The sequence below is a fragment of the Zalophus californianus genome, chromosome 7 (genome assembly GCF_009762305.2).
Source record: "Zalophus californianus isolate mZalCal1 chromosome 7, mZalCal1.pri.v2, whole genome shotgun sequence".
NCBI classification, from domain to species: Eukaryota; Metazoa; Chordata; class Mammalia; order Carnivora; family Otariidae; genus Zalophus; species Zalophus californianus.
In genome coordinates this window covers 76003229-76017237 of record NC_045601.1, presented here as the reverse complement: position 1 = coordinate 76017237, position 14009 = coordinate 76003229, and the positions used below count along the sequence as shown (strand labels likewise).

The following is a 14009-nucleotide window of genomic DNA, read 5'->3' as shown; positions in this document are numbered from 1 at the left end:
TAGGTGAAACCAGTAAGTTACATACTTATAACTAGAGCACTGTTCTGTTTTACAGTACTCTTCAAAAAGGTGATAAAAAGCAAATTGGCCATGACTGACTTGCATTTTCACGAAAACACTTTCAGTCCACAAACAACGCTGTACATTTTAACAGATGAAGATTGCCTTCCTTTTTTAAATTGACCTTTGTAGTCAAGAAAATATATTACTTGAAAAGTTTTCTTCTACCACAAAAAGGCAACAAGTACCAAAAATGTACAAACAGTACCTATTTTTCTTAAAAAGAGGTAATAATTCCTTTCACTAAGCTAAATAAATAATATAAACTAAGAAGTTTTTGTGCTGATAATGATAATGTTTCAGTGTACCTGATGCTTTATGGTTAGTAAAATACTTTCTTTCTTTTTCTTTTTCTTTTATTATGTTATGCTAATCACCATACATTACATCATTAGTTTTTGATGTAGTGTTCCATGATTCATTGTTTGCGTATAACACCCAGTGCTCCATACTTTCTACTTTTACACACAGTATCTCTCCCCTGAACCATGTTAAGTAGAGGCAATATTATTATTTACATTTTATGGATAAGGAAAACGAAGCTTGAAGAAGCACCATGTGTCTGTGATCACAAAAAATAATAACTTATCACCTGGACTCAAATTTGATGGAGAATTAATGCAATATACTACAGTTCAGCAAATAGTCTTATTTTAATTTTTCCTGTATTCCTCATAATCCACCTGAAGTGAAACAACCCCCCTGATAATTCTAGACTCATCATTCCTCTGCTAAAGCTGAAATGTTCCTTAGTGCAGAATTGCATAAAAGATAAATTGGACTTTTTTTCTTTTTTAAATGTTTTTATAGCTGGTGTCAATTTTTCTTTGTTTTCAATCTGCAAAAACTTACCTGAAACTCCTCAGTGTGTTTAAAATGAGTCCACTTATGGTTGCTTATCTTAGCTTTCAGGTAATTAAAATGCTGCAATACCCGGATCACCTTTGACTTGGTGCTTGGTGCCTTTGTCTTGGAAGTCAGAGAGGTAATAAAGGGCTAGATGGTAGAGGTAAGTCCTCAATGATATTTTGTGACTTTTCTATGTATTATAAAACTGAAAAATGCAAGAACCTGAACTTTAAGTCTTCTTAGCACCTACTCTGAATATTAACTTTACAACCAAATATCTTGCATAGACATAGAGTAAGAAAAATAAGAATTCAAAAACACACTGCCTCCTAGATGGGCTAATGGATAGGACACAAAATGTGTGAGAAAAAACTCAATTAATAAAGGATGTGTGTCATTAAGCAGAGAAACCTCAATGGCAACCTACTAATTTTTCAAGATTGCACATCTTATTAGTCACACAAGACAAAAGGGAAGAAAAGGAGGTGAAGTAAACATATAAAATGGTGTGGCTTTATTCACAGACTCTAGATTGACTTATGAGCCACTGAGAGCATCTCTACCCAATGAGGATCTCCAGATTCACACATTTGTCCTTACTCTGGAGCTTAAGACTCAGCAGTCATTCAAGTTCTTACCATAATAGGAATCCTCTCCTTTTTAAAAATAGTACCTTAGCAAAAAATGACATTATTATTATTATTATTACAAGGGATTATTTTTAAAACATACTTAATGTGCTTTAATAATCATCATACTTTCTTTGTATCCTTAGCCTCTTAGTAATAGATTCAGATCAACTTTATCAGTTGAAAAATATTAACAAATAAGATTACCATGAGAGAGGTATACCTTATGTATAAGTGGCTAGTAGAATAAATAAATGATTCCTTTGGTAAAGTTACTTGAAATTCCTATAAGCTTTTATCTTCTCTTATCCATTCTTTGGTATATTGAATAATAATATTCATAGATAAAAAGGGCTTTTAATTAAATTTTAAATAAAGAAATTTTATTATGTTAAAAAGTCACTACTGAGGCTAATTTAATCATTGTCAAGGCTGATCACTAAATGGGTGGGCAGGATGCCTAAACATCATTGGCTCTACACCACACTTTCATGACAATCAAATTCATAAGAATGTGAAACTTCCAGGTTCTTTCATACACTGACCAAAAAAGCACAGCATTTCAGATGTCTCTCACCTCTGCAGGCAAGCATATGGCATGATGGAGATTGAAAACAAGGTTATGAGCCTTTTCTTGTCATGGCTCTAAAACCAAGGTGCCACTTTTTTTTTCTTTTTTAAATTAAGGTGCCACTTTTTAAAATAAGGAATATTATAGCAGAACTATGGGATTGAGTCTCTGTACAACTTCTGAATTTCCCAGATACTCCCACCAACTCCTATACCTGGTGTTGTACATTACCTACCTACTCTCCCAATCCAGTCATTTTGTCTGTCAAAGTCTCTCCTGACTCTCATAGAAATATGGCAAAAGCCAAAGTTTACCAAAACAATATAAATTCTTTCAACAAACAGATTGCTACAGTGATTCTTCACATGTATCTGATGGTTCTAAAATAGTTGTGAAAACAAACTCATCGATTCTCTTTCATTAAAAGTGAAGAATTCTTCCATGTTTGGGTGGCATTTGTAATTTGGAGGACTTCAATTCATAACCAAATATTAGTTCTCTATTGCTGTGATAACTAATTACAACATAACAAATTACCACAAATTTAATGGTTTAAAAACAGTACAAACTCTGAATTTCTCTAAGTCAGAAATCCAATACAGGTCTCACTAAAATAGGACTAAAATAGAGGTATTGGCAAGCCGTATACCTTTTTAGAGTCTCTAGGGGAGAATGTTTCCTGCTTATTTGGGTTGTTGGCAGAATTCAGTTGTACTTACAGTTACAGTTGTACCTCAGTTGTACTTACAGTACAGTTGTACCTCAGTTATAGGCTGAGGTCCTTGTTTCTTTGCTGGCTATCAGCTGAAGACCATTCCTGGCTTCTAGAGTTTTCCCTTTCTGCATCTTCAAAAGCAGCAAGGGCAAGTTGAGTTCGTTTAATGTTGCATCTCTCTGACCCCCTCTTCTTCCATCCTCTTCTACTTTTAAAAACTCATGTGACTAGATTGAGCCCATCTGAATAATCCATGATAATTTCCGCATCTCAGAGTCTATACCTTCATTTACATATGTAAAGTGCCTTGTGCATTACAAGAAAGCATGCTCCAAATTCCAGGGATTAGAACATGCATTTCTTTGGGGGCTGTTATTCGGTCTATTCTCCCAATCTTATATGTCCCTGGCTGAATAATTTTCTCTTTTGAAAAGAATAAGCTTACCAAAGGATTTCAAATGAACAAAATTTGCTGACTGACAAATTGATTTTATAGAACTTAAATTGGAAGGTGTTCTTTGCTTCTCATTTGTTCTATTCTCATACGTTATCAATAGAACCTACATGGAGAGATGAAAGGAATGAGTCAGTGCTATGGACTGAATTATGTCCCCCCAAAATTCATACGTTGAAGCCCTAACACACAATGTGATGGTGTTTGAAGATGGAGCCTTTGAGAGGTAATTAGGTTTGAACGAGGTCATGAAGGCTTATGATGGGATTAGTGCCCTTATAAAAAGAGATACCAGAGAGCATGCCCTCTATTTCTCTCTGCCTTGTGAGAATACAATGAGAAGACAACCATCTATAAGCCAGGAAGAGAGTTCTCATCAGAACTTAATCATGCTGGCGTCCTGATCTCAGACTTCCAGACTCCAGAATTGTGAGAAATAAATTTCTGTTGTTTAAGCTACCCAGTCCACGGTAGTTTATTTATGGCATCCCAAACTGAGTAAGACAGTTAGAAAAGTGGATATAAGCAAAAGAGATTTTCTCCATATTTTCTAAGGAAATGCAGTATCATAATAAAGGTGGAAAACATCTTCAAAAAGCAGTAAACTTTAGATTCCATTCAATATGCTTTTATTTAATCACTAATTTATCAGCTAATAGCATAAAGTCTTACCCAAATATATTGTGATTTTTCTAAAATCCAACCATCATTGGAAGGTTTGAGACCTTTAAAATATTACTTATAATAATGATTTCCTCTTCTATATGATTATAGATCAGATTTCTATCAACTAACAATATTAATGTCAAAGAGTAATTTCTTTGAATATAAAACTATATAAAATATGAACCAATTATCAAGAGGTTGGCTGCCAATTATAAGGCTTACCAATGGATTTCTCTCACCCCACTGTAGATATCTCAGGTTTCATAAGCTTAATGCAAAAATATTGAGGATTGCTAGGGAACTGATTTATCTATGTTTCTAATTTTAAAATCCTAAAATATTGCTTATATATTTGCTTTTTTTAAGATCAGAGAAACTCTTCAATAACACAGTGGCAGGATGAAAAGAAATCAACACAAAGATAAAGCTGTTCATTTTGGTGGGCAGCCATACCATGGTATGATATCAAGGATCCAGGAAGGTACTTTTGGTAGATAGTCTCCAAAGATGGTTACCATAAGTTTCTTCCCTCCCTGTACAAATATTCTACCCTCCCCTCAAGTGAGAGGTAAAATTTATTCTTCCTCCTCTTGAATCTAGACTACCCTTGAAACTACTTTGACTAAAAGATTACAGAAGTAATATTCTCGTACTTCTGAGCCCAGACCTTAAGAAGACTGACAGCTTCTATTTTCTTCCTCTTATAATTCTCCTTTTTGGAACTCAGCCAACAACCAGTAAGGAAGCTCAAGAAGCTAAATAGAGAGGCCACATGGAGGAGAACAAAGCCCTTGCCAGCAGTTCCAACTGAACTCCCATCTGGCAGCCAGAAATTACTTCCAGCCATATGTCTGAAGCCATTTGGACCTTCAAGCCATCTCCATCCTAGTACCCCAGCCAACACCACATGAAGCAAAAGAATTGCCCATTCAAACAGAATGGGAGAAAAATGGAAAATAAGAGCAGGGTGAAATGGAAGATGGGCATTACAATTTTTAATAGAGGAGAGAAAAATTCATGAGAATGTAGCATGAGAGAGTGAGCCATGTTGATATCTGGAGGAAGAGTGTTCTAGGCAGTGGGAACGACCAGTGAAAAGGCCCTAATCCATGAGTGCCTGGCATGTTTGAAAGAAGTCAAGGAGTCCAGTATGCTTTGCAACAAGGTGATCAAGGGGGAGAGTGGTAGAGAGGTCCAAGATAATAGGGGTCCACAGTAGGTGGGGCTCTGTAGTGGGTTGAATGTTAGCTCCCAAAAATACATGCTCACATCCTAACCCCTGGATCCTGTAAATGTGATCTTATTTGAAAAAACGTCTTTGCCTATGCAAAAAAATTAATGAACTCAATATGAGATTACCATGGATTATCCGAGTGGACTTAAATACAATAACAAGTGTTCTTATAAGAGAAAGGAGAGAAGTCCATATGAAGATGGAGGCAGAGATTGGAGCCATGCAGCCAAGGAACACCTGAAGCTACCAGAAACTGGAAAAGACAAAGAAGCTTCTTACCTAGAGCCTTCAGAGAGAGCATGTGGTACAGCCCTAGAAAACTAATACAGTCTTCCTAGGACATTGTAAAGATTTTATTTTGTAACTAGAGAAATATGGGAGCCATTACGAGGTTAGAGCAGAGAAGCAACATGATCTAAATTACCTTTTATGGTGGACTGCTAGGTTGAAAATAAAGCATTAGGGCCCAGGAGTAGAAGTCAGGAGACCATTTGGGAGTCCAATACAAGCAAAAGGAAAAAGCATAGGCAAGTATTGCAGCAGTGTTAGAGACGAAGAGTGGTTAGATTCTGGATATATTTTCACAGTAGAGAGAACAGAATGTCTTGGTATGTTGGACCTAGAGTGTGAAAGAAAGGGAAGAGCCAAGGATGACTCCAAGGTTTTGAATGTAAGCAAATGGAAAAATGGAGTTGTCATTGACTGAGATGAGAAATACTGAAGGTAGACCAGATGAGGCCGGATTTGGGGGGGGGGGAAGATCAAAGGAAATCAATTTGGAGCATGTGGAATTTGGGGTTTTTATGAAATATCCAATTGGAGATGTCAGGCACCCAGTTGTATAACAAAATCTGAAGTTCAGAATAGAATATGGGCTGGAAATATTAATTAGGGTACATCAACATGCAGATGATATTTAAAACCATGGAACTGGGTGAGAACAACAAGAAAGTAAATATAAAGAAGGGAAGAAAACTAAGAACGGAACCCAGAGTGCTCTAGCATTAGGAGGAGAAGGAGCAGAAGGACAAGAAAGAGACCAAGAAGGAGTAATTGATAAAATAGGAAGAAATCCAAAAAATGTGGTATGCTAGAAGTTAAAAAGTACGTCAAGGAAGGAGTGTTAAAACTGTGTCAAACATGCAGTTGGGACAAGACAAGTAAGGTGAGGACTGAGAGTTCTTCAGTGGCTCTAGCAACTGGGACGTCCCTGGTAACTTTGATAAGTACAGTCCTGGTGAAATACATAAGCCCGGCTGAAGTGGGCTTAAGAGGGAATGGAGACCATGAGCTTGGAAAAGTCATTAGAGGAGCTCTAACACAAAGAAAAGTAAAGAAATGAGATGGCGGCTGGCAAGGGAAGGAGGGCCAAATGAAGGGTTTTTGAAATTGAAGGAAAAAAGTATCATGTATGTATGCTGATGGTAGCCATTGAAAAGAGCAAAAGAGAAAAAAGAAGAAAGACAAAGAAAGGGAAAAGAATTGTTGGAGCCATGTCCAATGGGATGGGATCTAATGTGCAAGAGTGAGGGGATTGGCACAGTGAGTTATTCTACAGTGTATCCCCGAGAAAGAGGATGTGGTTCCTGGCGAGGTAGGGCAATAGTAACGTGGGGCTGTTCTCCTCTGTTTGCCTCAATATGGTCAGTGAAGCAGGAAGTGAGGCACCAGCTGAGAGTTAAGATGGGGGAGAGGGTGTTGGAGGTTGGAGCAGAGAGAAGATATGAAATAAAATGTCCAGGAGAGTTGGCGAGTAAACAGCTAAGAAATTAGAATGATTGTCTAGCAGCATCGAAGGCCCATTTGATGTTGGTGGTGATAAGCTTAAGGTGCTACCACCAGTCAGCACTGCCGAGTGTTTTCTCCAGCCAAGTTCAGCTGTGCTGAGGCAGTCACAGGGCATCCAACTCTCGGGTTTAACCAGGGCTCCGGGTTTGCTAAGAGATTTCTACAACATAAGAGAAGCAAAAGGTAGCCCAGGGTGTGCACTGGGAATGGCATGGTGGTTGGTTTTGGAATTCAGGCTGATAAGAAAGGTAGCGAGGCCATCAGAGGGATAAAGGGTAGTGAAGAATGGTGACACTAATGGATAGAAGGCCAGGAGGTTGGGGCATCAAAGGACAATTGGAAGCACCAGAGAGAGTAAGCTGGAAATAAGAAGAAACCCAAAAGAATCTAATGCTGTAAATACTGAACACCAGAACAGACCCGAGGGCAGAAGCTCTGGCACTAGTCTTTGATTCACCTTAGGAGAAAAGAGAACCTTTGAGATGGACCAAAAACAACTTCCTTATCCATTATTTCCTGTGCTAAAAATGACTTTTACTTTAAAAGCTCTTTATTTGTTTAAGTATACAGAAAAGCAGGAGGGCTCTATTTTTTTCCAAGCCAGTTTCCAGCTGTCCCATCTTCAGAGGTGATTCTCACCGAATTCACAATACACTTTTCACTCTAAGTTAAATGTTGTATGTATAGATGCCTCTTCCCCACACCGGTGACTGTGATCTCTGATCCACTTTCCTATCCCATTTTATAATCTATAGTTTTTCATTCTTTTATTCTTCTTCTTTTTCATTCTTTTATTCTTCTTATCACTCATCTCTCTTAAAATTAGAATATAATGCTTAAGCCCAAGTACAACAGAGCAACCTCACCAATGCCAAGAATAGCAGGAGGTCTATCTTGCCATCCTTGTATGTCATTTCCTTTCCCAGTGTCATGTCAGTGTTGGGTTCAGTGTTTTTCAGGAAGTAGACACCCACCTTCTCATTGAGTAAGTGCAAAGGGTAAAACGCGTCTCACAGAGCCGCATTGCACCTGGAGATCTCTCCAGGGGGAGATATGCAAAAATAAACAGCAGCCCCAGGCAAGTGGGTTTCATTATATTTTTATTAACACAGTAACTCTTTTACCAAGCAATATCCCAAATTGGATAATTACCTCCCACATTGCCTTCCCCTTGGCTTTGGAGCTAAACACCAGGCTCTTTCTTAATTAGCATTCTGAGCTTTGAGTCAATTTCCTTATGTTCTGTTACCCAGCTGCTACACAACTACCCAGATGTTGCATGAGGCCCTTCCTAAATATAGCTCTTTAAGCACATTCAGAATCCTCCAGGAAAAAATAAATAGCATTAGTATAAGATTTTATTGACAAGAATCCATGTCTACCACTTAAAAGTGTTTTTTAAAAAAAAAATAGAAATAAGTCAAATAAGCAACATATTATACTGACTGTAAAATTTCAAACTACTGACCTGATCAGGGTAAAAAGATCATCAGGTAATAAAATGTGTTGCAAGTTCATTAAGCAGCACTTTCATGTAGTAATATGTTATTACTGAGTAAAAGTAATTTAGCAGTAAAATGGTAAGTATGAAATAAGGTAGGGAAAAAAATCTACTTGTGTTGTGCATTTAAATGTTTTAGTATTTAAATGGAAATCAAAAAAGCAAAAAGTATTCTGAAGTAAAAACAGAACTGGAATTTCCATCTCCCATCCACATCATAAATGAGATCATTCCACAACAGTGCCTCCTCTCACACCACTTTAAAATGAATGCACTCAGACAGCATCTGTGGCCTGGGTCCAAGGCACAGAAAATCTATCCTGTAGTGGCTTCTGAAGGACACATCACATGTGTGCGTGTGCACACATACACACACACATGCACACACACGGCGTAGATTTACAGCTCTACTGAAACTCTCATAATTTATGGCTATGTCTGTAAAATTTATGAATAAACTACTAAAGTAGCCTCAAGCAGAAGTAGCACTAAACATTGCTCCTTTTATATCATTTTGGAAATAAACTCCATTTATTTGGAAAGGTAACAATATATGATGCTCTGACAACATCAAAAATAATATTTAAGAATATAGCAATCCCCTGGAGCATCGTTTTATATCTCCAAAAGGGTTAACATCTGAATCCAGTTCTTTAAATCTGAATTCAGAGGGCCACTCATGCCACCCGTGTGGTTTCTGTCCACACGTGGAGCTCACATCTGTGCAGCTTTGTCTGAGCAAGTCACCAACCTGCTGTAACTTCTCTTCATTGACCTTTTACTTACAAGAGATGTGTTAACACACCATATCAAGCGCATTGTGCAGCACTTGCCTTCCTCAGGACAGCATGCCAACTTGCAGAGGAATTAGCAGATGGAGAGATGAGCTAGGGTACAGAGGTGGATAGCACTGCTGTGCAAAGGAAAATATTTAAGGGAACTCACAGCTGAAAGGAGAAATAAAGTAGAGCTAATTATTTCAGTACAGTGAATAAGGGGCATTGTTTGCACGCACAGTGGGAGATGAGTGTGTGCACCCTGTAGAGGCAGCCGGCTCCTGTCTGCCACCCACCAGCCCTGCCTGCACTGTGGTCATTGGTGCCTTTTAGAGGAGCTTGAGCTTCTGGGTTCCGAGGTAATGACCAGCCTGCATTCCACTGCCCTTAGCACATCAAGGGCTACCTATGTCCTGCAGCTCGTTTGCTCATGTCTAAAATTTGAAAGAGGAGAAGTAGTGCCATGAAATTTACACCACACAGAGCTCATTTTTGTTTCCTTCAGAATAATATAGAAATCAGACATAAAGGATAAACTAAGGGGCTAGGTCTGAGGGAGATTGAAGAAGCAGAAGGAGGAATGCCCCATTGTATGTCTGAAATTGAGGGGGAATGGGGGTGGGGAAGGAGAGAAGGAAAATAACCATTTAGAGAAAAAAAGTGAATTCAATGAAAGGAACGCTAGGGAACTTTGGAAATAACTTCTTCAAATTCTTCAGTTTCCTCCTAGCATTTCCTGTCAGCTGTCTGGCTCTCTACCAGGGAAAAGAAAAACCTCCTAATACTGTTCCTGTGGGAATTTGAATTGTAAGTATGAAAAATAATGGCCCACAGGCCAGAGAAGGAAATGCCAAAATTCCTAAATGACTCGAGGTAGAAGATCAAGAAGAGTGTAAACTTTTGTGTTTTTCCACTTTTCTGTGTGGTAATGCACAAGATAAATCTTCCTGCCATAAAGACTGGTGATGAATTGATATGGAATAGCATCACACTCTGGCAGAATTACACATCCATTAAGTATTTTGCAAATAACTAACACAACATTCAGTAAAGTGAGAGTTAAGGATTTGGTTTCTTCAGCCAGCCAGACTATACTTAAGTCCAAGCTCCTTTCTATCTTTGTGACACTGGCAAATGATTTAAACATGCTGAACTCCAGTTTTCTCATCTAGAAAACAGGAGCAATAACAGCCCTTCTCTCACAAAGTTGCAAGGATGAAGTTATTAATACATGTAAAGTATTTGGAACACTTGGTACATAGTAAGTACACAATACACGTTAGCTATTATTATTATGACTATCATTATATCAGTAATAGTTGTGTTACTTCCAGATGTAATAGAAAATATTTTATATTTTTAAATAAATTTTCCTAAGTTCTGGGGAAATTCATCATCCAGGTACTTACGATATGACAGAAAATTTCATGACAATAACAATATTTTACTTTTCTTTTTATTCCTCAATACAGACATATAAATTTAATTATATACTGGTAATTCATGTGTATGTACTATAAATATATATAATATGCTGTATATTTTTAATATATTTAATTATACATATAATTTTAATTTTATATTGCCAGTCTGTATATCCCAGTGGAGTTGACTAAAAAAAGGGTTGTAACCTGGTTGCAAAATGGCAAAAAACTAGTTGTTGTAGAGCTGAGGTTAAGTATAGCTCTAGTTTCTTGCCATTCCATTAAGAAATAGGGAACAGAGGCCAGAGGGATCTATTACTTTGCCTGGCAAGCATTAAGCAATGTCATGGGTGGATAGATGGATGGATTGTCCCAATATGTTTGCAGGCTCTCCTTCTATTGATATCAATTCCCTCTCCTTTATTCTTTAAATTTCCCTCTCAAATATTGATTCACATGTAAAAAGCTTTTGAGTTGATCCCAAGACAAATGTAAAAAGAAAACACATATTCACATGCCATCCACCATGCTTGTAATAATTCTCTCCCATGCCTCTTTTTCTTCAAAAGATGCCAATTCTCTCATGCAATTTATCTTGAATAAATTAATAGCAAAAGTATTTTTGCACCTACCATAACCATAATCAGTATACCTTCCCCACCCTGAAGTAGAGGATGAAATAAATGTGAAAGGATATCATATAAGACATATCACTCTGTCCATCTGTTTTCTCAGAATTTAGGCTCCAACAGAACTGAGACCATGTCTTCCAGAAACTGTGCATGTCCAATAAATACGATTTGAAACAGTCTCGCTGGGAGGACTCAGGTCCTCTATGTGGTTATCCTTATTCCAGCTTACCACTGCCTGCATGATGCTTCTTTCTCATTCTATTTCCACTTGCTTCTGTTTCCTGTTTTCTTCCAGACTATGGTCAAGGCCAGAAAGCTCCTCAGTCTACCCTTTGCTCAGCTAGGGGTGTCTCCTCCCTTCTTCAACTTGCGTGCTATTAAACAGAGCTTTTTATAGTACCCAGACTATGTCAGCCCTCTCAGATGAATTACTTTTTCTAAAAAAAAAAAAAAAAAAAAGATTCATGATCTTGACCCTTGGGGCTGGAAAGTAATGTCTCATTGACTGAAAAGGCAACATAAAACTTTTGAGAAACTGTAGTTTATTTTTCAGCTCATACCTGTTAACTTTCCAGTAGTTGCTGGAAATTATTGTGAAGAATACAAGAAAGAATTTGGCCATGTTGTGTGGAAACAGCAATAAAAAAAAAACCCTGTTCTGTATATAAAAAATTAAGGAAATCAATTATTACTAGTCCAGCTACTAGTAGGATTCAGTCATTGTTCATTTATCATTCAGGATATAATAATCTCTTTGGGAAAAGTTTATCCCAAAACATTACTACTAATAACTCTTTTGTCATCTTATTTATGTGAGGTAAACTTAACTGATCCTAGCATCAAAAGACAAAAATGTGAAAGTAAAATATATCAGATTAAATCAGTGTCAAATTACTAATTTGCATATAAAAATTCTGAAAGATTAATTAAATAGGGAATAAGAGGAGCCAAAAAGATTAAGTCCAGTTACTCCACTTATTTTTTTGCATTTAAAAAAGTATGTCATACATTATTTTAATAAGAAAAAATAGTTGTATTTTTTATTTCAAATGTAACTGAACTCTTTCCATTTTGTATCTTTAGAATTCTACTCCTCTGTCCATTCACAAATCAATATTTATTAAAAATCAATTTTGTGTAATGTAACAATATAAATAAAACACAATGCCTGACCAGAATAAACTCATTTTTTTAAAGGCAAACAAGTAAAGAAAAATGGCAATAATATATATGAAGTATAATAGTAGAGATTTCATAAGGTCAGAGATGGCTTAAGGAAGCAGTGGGTAATTCTCTCAGGAGAGTTAGTAGGTAAAAATATATAGAATATATCAGACAGACTAAGTGGTAAAGAACATTCTCAGAAGAAAATGAACCATATGCATAAAGACATGGACACATGAACCAGCATAAAGTGTCTTGAGAACTGCAAGCCAAGCGTCATGGCTGGAGCATGAGGGGAGAAGGTAGGTGGTGAGGTGGCAGTTTCAATATGACTTCTGGAGATGAATTAGACATTGTTTATTGGGCCAAGGACTAGAGTCATAGCAGGTTTGAACATTGTGATAAGAAGCAGAACTAGCTCTATGTTCATGCACATGTGCAGCTACCTAGGACCCAGTGCGTAGAAGGGCTCTATGCCTGGTTTAATGCTCCGCTGTCACCATCTTGAAGTTTTTAATTTTGAACAAGAGGTCCTGTATTTCATTTTGTACTGGGCTCCACAAACTATGGCCATACTTAATGTTTAGGAGTTCAAACAATAAGTAGTTCTAGAAAAAAAGAAAAAGAAAGATGGAACTAAATTCTCCTTAGATTATTTGTGGTTCTCTGTGTTTAACAAGTGTCAGTCAGTATACACAAATGCCAATAATTCTTAAAAGAAGGAAGAGAAATTTCCAAAAAATATTGTTCCTGACCAAACCTATTCACTGAGAAAACCAGTTAGATGACTGCAATCGTTAGCCTTTTCTGATTCTTGCTCACACTCAGGTTTGAAAATAGCCTCCAATTCATTATCTACAAACTTCTAAATATTCTCAGGGATTATCTTTATAAAAACAAATCCTTTAAACAGCATGCATGAAATCATTTGGCATTCCCTTTGCCAGAACGTACAGTGTTTAATTCTCAGCCTCCTAACTCAACCTACTTTCCACTTAGAATCTTAAACAATGGTATGTAAGGTTATAGATGAGCTTTGGTTTACATTCTAGTTATACAATGACATATTATTGCTTATCTAGGGAATAACAAATTAAGTTATGATTGCCAAAATTATTCATAATTCATTTATCTGTCTTTAAAATGAAAGTCCTTGGCCCAATAAACAATGTTTAATTCATCTCCAGAAGTCATATTGAAATGAATCCATTTCCTAATATCTTTCTCTTATTTGAAGCATCACATTGATTCCGTTTACCATCTGTTTCAATAAGAATGATTTCTCCATATGTATTACTCTCAGCATTTTTTCCACCATAACCCTAGATCAACACAGACAATATGTTTTAGTTTTTCATTTTGTTTTGTTTTTATTGGAATACAAAATTTAGAAGGCACACAAATCTTAGGAGATCAATAAATATATATACATGTATATGTATACAAGTATATACATCACACATATACACACATAAATGTAACCAGCATCCAGATCAAGATATAGAATATTTCCAACACCTAGAAAGATATCCTCTTTGTGGCAGAG

The 14009-nt window shown here is 36.8% G+C and overlaps 1 long non-coding RNA gene across 1 annotated transcript; it reads left to right on the top strand.

Moving 5' to 3' along the window:
* Positions 1-3383: 3383 nt before the first annotated feature.
* Positions 3384-10036, top strand: LOC118357148. Its single transcript, XR_004820187.1, has 3 exons — positions 3384-3504; positions 4311-4401; positions 9963-10036. It is a non-coding gene; the product is annotated as an uncharacterized LOC118357148 (long non-coding RNA).
* The last annotated feature ends 3973 nt before the right edge of the window (positions 10037-14009 follow it).